This window comes from Chenopodium album, chromosome 5 (assembly GCF_948465745.1).
Source record: "Chenopodium album chromosome 5, dcCheAlbu1.1, whole genome shotgun sequence".
Lineage (NCBI taxonomy): Eukaryota > Viridiplantae > Streptophyta > Magnoliopsida > Caryophyllales > Amaranthaceae > Chenopodium > Chenopodium album.
In genome coordinates, this window is record NC_137838.1 from 51797049 (window position 1) to 51809884 (window position 12836).

A 12836-nucleotide genomic window follows, 5' to 3' on the forward strand; every position below is an offset into this window, starting at 1 on the left:
GCGGCCGACGGACTTTGCCTCTGTCCTGTTCGGTGATGACAACTTTAGGGAAGGTGGATGTGCTAGCTGTATCCCCCTCCTCAACAGAATTGACCATCTTTTTTAGATGGTCCTTGGTACCCCGAACGGTCGGGCCACCATCGGCAAATCCGCCTGCTATGGTGTACACCAGTTCTTCATCAGTTTCGGCACTCACAGCAGGCTGGGGAGTCTTTTTCTTGGACTGCCCCGGATTTGCTTTTGAAGTCACTTTGGACTTCACATAGGACTTCAACTGTCCTTTGTCGGCCAGACGGTCGAGCTCCCGCTTGAGACTAAAGCAGTCGTTCGTGTGATGGCCAACATCCTCATGGAAATGGCAATGCTTGTTCTTGTTCCGATTTTCAGCGGAACCTTTCATAGCAGTCGGCTTTTCAAGAGTTAGCCGATCCTTAATTTCCAAAAGGATGGAGCAGCAGTCCTTGTGGAATTCGTACCTTGGGACGTACGGTTTCCACTCTTTTTTCTTCTTCTGAGCCGGTTGATCAGAGTTATCAATGGCCCAGACTTGCTTTTTCTTTTTGCTCTCTTCTAGCTTAGGAGCCGGCTGAGCAGGCCGACTCTCTTTCTGCCGATCGGACTTCTTATGGTCCGACTGCTTATAGGAGGAGCAGAGTTCGGTCGCCTGTATGTAGGCTTCCGCCTCTCGCAAGGCTCCTTGTAGGGTAAAGATTTGTTTGCGGACGAGTTCGTACTTAAAACTAGACCCGTCCTTTAGACACTTAAAGAAGTCTGTGAAGGCGACCTCATCAGACAGCCCATGAATCTGGATTCGGACCAGATTGAACCGCCTGACGTAGGATCGCAAACCTTCTCTATCTCCCTGCTGTACATTGCCCAGTCAAGACTTGGCTTTTTGGCAGGGATGTTCATAGAGAAGTTTGATGCAAACAAGAACGCAAGCGTCTTGAAGCTATTTATGCAGCCAGCCGGCAGGTTGCCAAACCACTGCTGGGCTATGCCCTTCAGGGTGGCTGGAAAGCAACGACACCATGCGGCATCATCCAACCCCTGTAAATACATGAGGTGGGTGTATGCCAACAGGTGGTCCTCTGGGTTGGAGGTCCCGTCATAGGCTCCAACCAGAACGTTTTTAACTTTAGCCGGCTGCACGGCTTCAGTTATTTCTCTGGAGAAAGCAGAGGGTTGATCTCCAAGGTGTTGCAGCCTAAGCTGCCAGTCCATCGGCTGATAGCCGTATGCCGCCTGTCCTCCATAGAGGGTAGGTTGCATGTAAGGTACGACTGGCGCCTGGTACAATGGCTATGCCATGTAATGGGCGGACTGAATCACATGCGGCCCAGACTGAACCCTTTGGCTGCTTGCTGGGGTCTCATGTACAGACTGGGAACACCTCACAGAGGTATTCCGAAAGCTATCAGGATAAGTCGACGTTGAAGCCGACTCTGATTGCTGGGTTCTCCTCTCCTCAATGTATTGCCGAGCGTCAGAGAACGTTTTCTTGCTACTATCCGGCTGTATGTGCCGGATGGGTTTTCTTGCGCCCGTTTCTGGGAAACGGAGCCGGCTAAGGTCAAATTGGGGCCTGGCCTTCTCCTTAGGAACAGGATGAGGAGTCGGCTGACGGTTCCTGACCGACTTCTGTTTGTCAGCTTGGGCTGGCTTCTTGGCCGACTGCTCCTCTCTAGGAGTAGGCGACTTCTTTAAGGCGAGCTGCTTGATTTCACCCCTGAGGCTGCTCAGGAGTGACATTATCTCATCCCAAGTGACGGGAGTTGATCCTGCCGCCTGGGAAGGATCAACCGGCCGCCCCGAGGGCTTCTTTGGCTGACCAGCAGTTTTGCTTGGTCCTGCCTGAACATGGGGACGCTCTCGCCGTTCCTTACTGCGGATGCGTTTAGAGATGAGGGATCCATTTGGATCCACATAAGTTTCGACATCAGCGTCGTCACCTGAGTCATGGTCCGTTTGGACCAGTACATCATTTGGAGGCCGAATGGCCTCCGGATTTGGTACAGGTTCTTGTGAAGCCATTTCAGAGGTACTCTCCCCACAGACGGCGCCAAATGTTTCGGGGTTTTTGTCCCTCGGGAGAGTTACAACACTGAAAATAGATTCAACTGAGGACGCCTGTACCTGTAAAGCAAACGGACCTCCGGATAGTTGGGGGTCCGCCTCCGAAGATTAAGTCAGCAAACGTTCGGAAATAAAACGTGCGGAAGTAACGTTATCTGCTTGGATTCCAAGCTCTGGTAAAGTGAGATAAGTGACGTATTGTCTCGTATTGCGTGTCAAAATTCTCTCCGTCATAAATGACATAATGTCCCTATTTATAGGGTCCTTTTGAAAAGTGTGCCTTCCTAGGATCTGGTGACCTAGTAATTAGGTCACGCCGTTTTGCGGTGCCTCGGGATTTGGGCCTTAGAAGGCCGCCATCCCAGGGCCAATGCCTGAGTGACACGTGTCACTGTGCCCAAAGGATTTTGAAGCACTTTTTGTGTGACACGTGTCGCCACCTGAATGGTCCCTGCTGGACCTTCAGTCCACGTAGGACGGAGAAGAGTCCACCCTCCACGTGTCATCATTCCATAGGTCCAAATGGCACCTATACGGAGGACACGTGGCACTTTCTAATTGGGCCACCTGGCCGGGTATGAAATACCCATATCAATTGTTTATTTATTTCCTTGAAGTTACTAGCTCGTTTATTATTTTGTAGTTGCAAACAAACAGAATCAAAGTAAGAGTCATGCTCCTTTTATTTTTATTATTTTTCTAACGATTTTATGTTGTTGGGATTGTGATTAAATTGGTTTTAATATTAATGTTGTTTTATTATATTTATTGATCACCATATTGCATGTTTAAAGGGAATATGTAATTGAAAATCATGCCTAATAAGATAATTTGTACAATCGGTTTAGGATCCTTTTAATCTTATTATTAATTGAAGTGATCACAAATATTTTAGAATTATTTGTGCATTAGTGTTCCACCAATTTAGTTAAAAAATAGTTTGGAGCGAATTGAATTACTGTTTGTATGCCTTTGAGATCACAGGAATGCTTTTCACTATAAGAATCGAGTAGAGGCCAATACGGGCGAATGTGACTCCATGACTCACTTCGTACCATCATCCCCGATCCTCCTTTCGTGGTTCCGAACCATATGGAGTTAGTAATCTCATGGATTATGAATGGGGTGTAACCTTCACGGGTCAATCGTTGATGCCTTCGTTGTCCCTTATTCGTGGTTGCCTTTTATGATCCGTGAACGGTTTACAAGTTCCGTAAAAACTTGTTGGCGGCTCCCTACTTTCCTTGTCCCTAATCGTATTATGTCAATTCCTACTTCCTATGAGTTCCAAGCATATTCACCACATGCTTTTAACGTAGGCGCACTTCAAATGCAATCCCAATGCCCATTGCAAGTACCATCAAGGAAGGGGCCACACTACGGAGCAATGTTGGAATTTGAAGGACGTCATTCAAGACTTGATGGATGCAAATAAACTTCCTGTCCCTCCAGGCGGCAAGAAGTAATGAATACAAGGCACACAGATCCTTCGTGCAAGATTTCATGCTTTTTTTTATTCTTTTGTTTCAACCCTCTCCCCCAATAAGTCTAGCATAGGTTCCCGTTATCCATGTGTACTGTCTATGTGTCATATTTCTTACCTTTTCCATCAATGAGCATTCCTTTCCTTTGCAATCGATCATCAAATTCATTTGCTAAATAAAAAAAAAATCAATTACCGAACTAAACCCAAGGTACACCAATGACTTGAGGCACCTTTGCAACCATGTCATTCCCTGTTAACCGTTCAATCACATTCCATTTCTTCATCAACCATTTTGAGCCTCGTCTAACGTTTGGCCTTCATTTCTTCAACCCACATTCACTTAACCCTGGGATTGGAAGATGTGTAATTGTATAACATTCAAAAAGCAAGTAAAAAAAAAAAAAAAAAAAAAGAAAGCAGCAAAGCAACAATAAAATAATGTCTAAAGGCAAGTGTTCCAATGTCTTTGATATGAACACGTCTCAAATTGCGTCTCTCATCGAGTGCTTGGTACTGTGCCTTAGAAACATGAATGCTAAGTGAGTGATGGATCACATGATCTGAGATTGTCTACATTGATTCAAAAGAATTAAAAAAAAAGTAAAAAAAAGTTGAAAATAAACTTGCAAAATTCAAAATTTTCAAATTCAAAATTACACATCTTGGGGATTCTCTCGGGTCTTGAGCCTTTTACCCCTTTATTCCATAAACCATCAACTTAACCACATTACAACCCTTGAAAGACCTCTTTGAGGTGTACATACACTTGTGCAAAATTCGGTTAGAGCTACGTTCGGCCTCATTCCTAACGGATACGTAGGCAACCTTACATCGAGGTGCGGCCACATTCATATTCATATCCATGCATGATCGAGTCAAAGAATATCCAATGCTTACCCCTACCTATTTAGAGCTAGACTTGGGGGCTTGAAACCACATCATTTAGCCTACTTAGCCTAAAGAGTCATCATCTTTGACTTTTCTCACATCTCTTTCCATCGCCATAACCCTTGCAGCCAGCCTTAGTATCACATTCACACACTTCACTCACACATCCATATCCATATCATCCTTCACTTTAGGAACCCTTTATCATGAAATCTTATTTCCTTACTGCACATGCTTCATCATCTTTCTAGATAACATTCATTAGAAGAAACGTTGTATACTTGCTTAGCTTCCTGACCTGAGCAGTATTCATTGTTTCATGCATCGCATAATGTGCTGAGAAATATTTATATATCAATGATTTTTAATCATACAAAGCATATCGTGCTTAGCTCCTTGACCAAAGCAACATTCATTATGCAATAATCACTATACGTGCTTAGCTTCCAGACCTAAGTGACGTTCAAAATCGCTTCTTTACACCATATATGATGCTTAGCTCCATGACTTAAGTTCATTCATCTATCGTGTCACATGATGTAATTGTCCTTAGCCTCCTGGCCTAAGAACATGCATCATGCATACATTATTTTCGGGACAAGCAATTCAATCCATACGATTCATTTCGTCTTGCTCAAGGACGAAGTTCAAAACTTCTTTCCTTTTTCATTATTTTATTTTGGGGAAGTTCAAAAACTTTTTCCAAGTTTTCATCGAAGGAAGTTCGAAAATAAAAGTTCAGTTTTCACATCTTTCTTTTTCGGGAGAAAGTCGGTACCCTCCACTCATGACAAAAATTGACGGAAAATTTTTGCTTTTGCATCTTCGTTTGCTTGTGTCTGCACACACACATATACACACACACACTCACACACTCACAAGTCATACACATGTCATGTCACATCAAGTCAAACTTGGTCAAGTTAGTGGTCAAGTCAATCACAGTATATACGAGTCCATTGGCAAATTTATTTTTGCAGGTCTTATCTACAGCCCACGTCCGGGGACAAACGGACCATCTACAGCCCACGTCCGGGGACAAGCGGACCATCTACAGCCCACGTCCGGGGACAAGCGGACCACCATCATTTCATGACGCAAGGTTCTCGATACACAGAGACTTGCAATCTCATCATCTTTTGACTTTCCTCAAGCATAGAAAGTATTATCCGGCGGATTTTTCTTCAAGTATAGAAAACCGCCAAATCGGCTTTCCTCAAGCATGGAAGGCATTATCAGTGGAATTCTTCAAGCATAGAATGACACCATATTCATCAGTCGTCTTTCCTCAGGCTTGGAAAGCGTTATCGGTGGATATTTCTTCAAGTATAGAAAACCGCCAAGTCGGCTTTCCTCAAGCTTGGAAAGCGTTATCGGTGGATTTTTCTTCAAGTATAGAAAACCGCCAAGTCGGCTTTCCTCAAGCATGGAAAGCATCATCGGTGGATTTCTTCAAGCATAGAATGACACCAAATTCATACAACGACTTTCCTCAAGCATGGAAAGTATTATTCGGTAGGTTTCTTCAAGCTTAGAAAACTACCAAACTCCTCAGTCGGCTTTCCTTATGCATGGAAAGCGTTTCAACAGACGTCATCCGGTGGATTCCTTCAAGCATAGGAAGCTACCAAGCTCATTTGCCACCAATACACTGGTGTTAGATAAGCATTCTATCCCTTTACTCTTTTATCTGTAGAACTAACATTTTTTGCAGGTATCGGCGTATACAGAATGATTTAGGATCGCAGAACGTCTTTAATCATTCTCCATCCCTATCGGCTACTTTGACTATCGTTTTCGAAACTGACGTTTGTACAAACTCAGTCAAAGTGAGGGCTTCTATAGACACCTAAAAATGTCTCCCCAAAACCAAATCCGATGATGAACAATCCTTCCCGTCTGACGGTGGGATTTCCCGTGATACGGGAAGTCTGCGGTGACACGGGACATTCCGTGTCTTTTCCGCGTAAACCCTTAACGCGTTTTTTTTTCCGTTTTCTGAAAATTTCACGCGTCACACTAAAAATGTACCGTGTCACGGGAAAGTGTACCGTCTGACAGTGGAGCTTCCCGTGTCACGGTACAGTTTGACCGTGTCACGGGATACCTTATTAGGGTTTTTATCATTTTAGGGTTCCGTGTGCTCTCTCAGCACATTTTCCCTATAAATACCCCCTCATTTCTGATGAACGGGGCACCGAGTAATTCTGTCATTTTATTTTCTCTCTTCTATGCTATTAGCCTAAACACTAGCCTACCCTTTTCACTTCAAAATTCCTTCTTCAAACACTCAAAGGAGTCCATATTTTACTCGAGGTTCTATCCTTAAACCAAGACGTGAAAGGTAGAACTATTTGAGGGTTTGGCCCCAAAATCAACTTTATTTAATTTAATTTAATTTAATTATTGTTTATTTATTTCCTTGAAGTTACTAACTCGTTTATTATTTTGTAGTTGCAAACAAACAGAATCAAAGTAAGAGTCATGCTCCTTTTATTTTTATTATTTTTCTAACGATTTTATGTTGTTGGGATTTTGATTAAATTGGTTTTAATATTAATGTTGTTTTATTATATTTATTGATCACCATATTGCATGTTTAAAGGGAATATGTAATTGAAAATCATGCCTAATAAGATAATTTGGACAACCGGTTTAGGATCCTTTTAATCTTATTATTAATTGAAGTGATCACAAATATTTTAGAATTATGTGTGCATTAATGTTCCACCAATTTAGTTAAATAATAGTTTGGAGCGAATCGAATCATTGTTTGTATGCCTTTGAGATCACAGGAATGCTTTTCACTATAAGAATCGAGTAGAGGCCAATACGGGCGAATGTGACTCCATGACTCACTTCGTACCATCATCCCCGATCCTCCTTTCGTGGTTCCGAACCATATTGAGTTAGTAATCTCATGGATTATGAATGGGGTGTAACCTTCACGGGTCAATCGTTGTTTCCTTCGTTGTCCCTTATTTGTGGTTGCCTTTTATGATCCGTGAACGGTTTACAAGTTCCTTAAAAACTTGTTGGCGGCTCCCTACTTTCCTTGTCCCTAATCGTATTATGTCAATTCCTACTTCCTATGAGTTCCAAGCATATTCACCACATGCTTTTAACGTAGGCGCACTTCAAACGACGCCTACACTAGCAGTTGCATTTATTTTGGTCAAGTCTTTGAAGACGAAACCACGAAGTTGCAAATGAAGACCTTTTGAAGATTTGAAGATCTCAAGGGGTCTTGATAATTGCCAAATGCATCTCTATTTATGTTTTTCGATATATATATGTTCATTTATATGAATTATATGTTAGATGCATGTTTAGTATTTCGAATGTTGAGATGATTAATTAAGTTTACTTAAATCAACCAACATAGAAACCCTAGGTCCCTAAATATTGAGTAAAACTTGCAATTCTAAAACAACACTTACCAACCAAACGGGGGTAGTGATGGGCTACACCAAAGCGAGGCATCACTACTTCTCCAAGGAACGTAAGGCTTGTCGGGTATGCAAGTTGGTTTTGGTTGTACTCAACGATATGAGTGATGGAGTCCTAACATGTCGTGGCAAAGTGAATAAATTGTTGAGAGAGCATTAGATGCGACGATTTATTCAACCAAGAGTGGCTTGGAGCCATTAGAAAAGTGTTGCTTACCATAGGAGATTGAGTGTTAAGACAAGCCAAAGCATGATTAACCACTCTTTGTTTCTTTGGATCTTGGAATCGACTTATTTGCCAAATGGGGACAATTTTAATGCGTGGATAAGATGTTTAATAAGATTGAATATTTGCCTGAATACCTTTTAATTTTCAAACTTATTATGTTATTTACTTGATAAATGGTTATACTTTTCACTTAGATTTGTATAATTCCAAATCAAATTGTATTGCTTTCCATGATTGGTAAAGGAAATCTTTGAGAATGGTTCTCAAAGAAAAAGTAAAGCATTTCTAAAATACAATTCTCATATATGACTTTTATAACAAAGTCCAAAAGGACAGTTGGACATAATGTATTCAAAATACTAGGTAGTTTTGATAAAACATGAAGTATTGAGTTACAAACTCAAATTGTCAAAATTGACAACTGACATATCTTTTTGCTTAATACATAGATGAGTAGGACTCACTGATGTAGTAATTCAAGCGTGAATTAAAGGAAAAGATGGAACTTTGTTTTACGGCGCATTAGATGCTTAATTATGCCTAACAAAGTATAAAAGTCAAAGACTTTTAAAGAAATTCGTTCTTACAAGACTATGAGATAATGTATGATAAGAAATATAGGAAACGAGGAACGAAGAAAAGGAATAAGATTCCATTCCAATCCATGAGTTCATGTTATTGTAGTTAACTTAGCAATTCGTTATCTTCACAAGTATCGGATACTGCTTGAGTGTTCCACTTTGAAAGTGACCTCAAACTATTGAAGATAAGCTAAGTTATCGACTTACAAGCTAAGAATGAATCAAGTGGTGCTACATCAGTTTAAGGACATATGCTTTGTTTAAAGACCTTTAAGCTAAGGCTGGAACAAATAAATAGTTATTGTGTTCCATAATCAGCAATTGATCTATTTACACACGAAAAGAGTCACATTCAAAGCAATGAGCAATATTTGCAAATTTATTTGAATGGCATGGTTGTCTAAACCATGAGTCAAGAATGCTTGATTATAAACAAACATTATCTTAACATTGACTTAATTAGAAAAGCTTAAATTCATGGGCATGATTTGCGTTCCGAACATCTTTAGTAATGTCACATTTACAAGAACGTACTAAAGGCTCTATTAGATAGGCTCTTGATAGTTGATCGATTCGGAATCGTTCTAAGACAAGCAAGTCTTACTTGTTGAAACCGACAAAGTAAAGAGGTATTTTTATTGGTATAGAGAATTGACTCCGAAAGCTAAAGAGGATTCATTTACTTCAACGTCTCACAAAGAATTTGAAAGAATATGGCTATATTCATCAAATGTGAACAAACTTGACCTTCAATAGTTTAAGAGTTCGGTGAAGTACAAAATCGACTTGGCAAGATATCAAAACGTCTAGATTAGATCGAGCGATGTTTGCTTGAGCCAAGTGTGACCATCACAAAGTTATGAAATTGAAATTTTCATAAATAACTCCGCAAAGAACATAGTGTGTCTTCATGGAGACCTCGATGCTATTTAAAAATGACTCGAATAATTATGGATCACATCCCTTCCTATAAAGTTCTTAAGATTTGCACGAAGGACTAATGTTACACTAAACAAAATGTTGAAGCTAAGAAAGGACGCCATATTCAGTTATGGATAGAATTATCTTCAAAATGTCTTTTCAAGTATTTGTCTAAAACTCTTAGCCACATAGGGAGTTCATTGGCTCAGTGGGAGCTCAGCAGCTTAGCAAGAGCTAGGTGGGTGAGTTGGAGCTTAATGGCTCATTAATGGCTAACATAGCTCAAGTGGGAGCTAACAGTTTGTTTCATGACAATGAACTTTTACCCAAGGACAATATACATGTCTCTTTGTAAGCATTCAAGTGAGACCATGGGAATTACCTCCATCACCTAATTGAGAACATAGTGTTTGTTGTCTAAGTGGTGTCTTTTTTGGAAAGTAACACGTTTCCAAAACGACAAATGGGAGGAAAATGAACTTGATGACCATCGAGCATAGCAACAATCTAGAACTGAGAATCTCGGAAGACCTTAAAAGGGCTTCGTGAGAATACTTGATCAAGAATACTCAAAAGGACTTTATAAGTGCCTTAACAGAGAATTCATTTCTCACAAACCTTTTGAAAAGTTGGAGTAAGATCAAGAATATCAAAGGGCTTTGGAAGGTCTTCTTTGAAAAGAGAGAATTTTCCATTCGGTGGTTGGTGCCTTGGTGGAGGCTTACTAGGATGGTCGGCACAAATGATACTCTGTATCTTCGCGTTCCTAGTATTTCAAAGTTCATCTTTTATTTTCCTTCCCGATTGATGCGACAATATGGACTTGAACAAGTAGTTCAACGCTATAACGATAGTCCTCGTAAAGTATCGTTGCATGAAAGTAATGTTCATAAGTACGAGACTTATTGGATTGGAAGGCCTTTGTGGACCGTTTCTGTGAGTAACCAAGCTCCTTCTCCCTAATCTAGTGCATACAAGGCATGGTTGATTCCTAGAAGTATAAGGGATCTAGTTAAATCACGCAACTTTGATGTGAAGGGACGTCACAGAAGTCAGAAGGCGCCTCCTAAAGATCATCTAGGTCCAAGAACACAAGGAATTGAGTTTAAGACTCCTATAATGCCTAAAAAGAAGAATTATGTGAAAGGAAAAGGTAAGGAAAAGATGGTTTATAGAGAGAAGCAATCGAAGAATTCTAAGAAAGGTGAAAGGGGTGAAAGTTAAACTAACGGTGTGACGGTTCGGGCTACAAAGGACACCTTAATTGTGAAATCCGACGTAGTTGAAAAAAAGAGAAGGAGGTTCCTAAAGTGAAGAAGGATTAGATCAATATTACTTTGCTTATATGATTTAAATTCTTAATTTTTAAATAAGGTGCATGATGCCAATAATTGTAGTCACACTTTTTTCAATAATAATAGCATAGTTATTTTTGCTTTAAATAAAAATAAAAATGACCCTTTTTTTTATTATCCGAGTAAAGAAGTCGAACACAATGAAAGAATAATAACAATTTTCGAACAAATATTTGTAAAACAATAAAATAACAGAATTTGCAAAGTCTAGAGTTTGCCGCGCTACAGAAAAATCTATCACGTCACGCTAGAAAATACCGTGACGCGGGGAATGTTTGCTGTACTTTTTGTGGTGAAAATTCCATCGTGCCATGGTGAAAATTGTCATGACACAGTAAAAATTCCCGTGGTGCGGTGGATGCTGACATGGCACGACACCCTTTTTTTGTCGTGCCATGGGTTATTCTGCCGTGCCACGGTGGCTGCTACCGGGGCGCGGCGTACTCTGACGTGGCGCAGTGGCAGCTACTATTGGATTTTCTTGATTTTTGTTCCATTTTGTTATCTTATGCGTTATACTTGGTCGACGGAAGAAGGATTTTATTTTTTAAAGTGGTCGGGCCCCTTTGAGGTGTTGCCTATGTATCCTTTAGAAAAGGAATCAGGCCAAACGTAGCTCTATCAGGTCATGAACCCATGCAACTAGGCATAAAATTTCTTCAGTTGATCCAAGTTGGTTAAATTGTAAAAACTATTGCCATCCATGTATACCAATTGTGCCACTCTGCCAGACAAAATGGATTTAACAATGTATGGACTTGACCAGTTTGGTCTATATTTTCTCCTTGGATCTAACACATTTTTGCGAAGTGCCTTAAGCACCAAGTCACCTTCCTTGATGTTCCTAGCCTTGACGTTTTTATTGAAAAGTCGTGTCGTACGCTGTTGGTAGGTTTGGACACGATGCAATGCTGCCAAGCGTTTTTCGTCAAGTAAGACTAGTTCATCATATATTGCTCTAATCCAGTCGACCTCATCTAGTTGGCTTTCCAACGTGATTCGAAGAGAAGGGATTTCGAGCTCTATTGGTTGTACAGCTTCAACTCCATAGATAAAAAGAGAAAGCGTAGCCCCCGTTGATGTACGAACAAAGGTTCGATAACCCCAAAGGGCGAAATGTAGCTTACTTGGCCAATATTTGTAATTTTCCGTCATATTTTCGATGATAGTTTTTACATTCTTGTTGGACGATTCAATCGCACCATTTGTTGTGGCTTGTAGGGTGATGATCTGTGATGCTTGATATGATATTTCTTTAATATTTCTAAGCACTTAGCTTGGAAATGCATCCCATTATCGCTGATCATCTCATGAGGTACCTTATAACGACATATGATATTTTTCTCAATGAATTGAGCTACATGTTTTTCCGTTAGCTTAGCATATGAGGCAGCTTCGACCCATTTGGTGAAGTAGTCGATTGCTACAAGGATGAATTCATGTCCCCCTTGTCCAGGTTGCGTTATCTTTCCAGTGATGTCGATACCCCAAGTAGAGAAAGGCCATGAAGAAGTACATGTGTAGAGAAACGAAGGTGGAACATGCTGCAAATTTGCGTAAACTTGACACTTAATACATTTCTTGACGTATTGGTGATAGTCTCTCTTCATAGTAGTCCAATAATAACCTTGTAGTTTAATCTTTTGGACTAACATTTTAGCATTCATATGCATTCCACATATTTTGGCGTGAAGGTTTTTTATGGTTTTTCGCGCTTCAGTCTTCGCTATGCATAAGAGATTTCTCCCTTGAGCGGTCCTTTTGTGGAGTTCTCCTCTGATGAGCACATACTGTGAGGCCAGGAGCCTCAAAGCACGGCGTGCCCTTTTATAAGCATTAAGAGGGTATTCT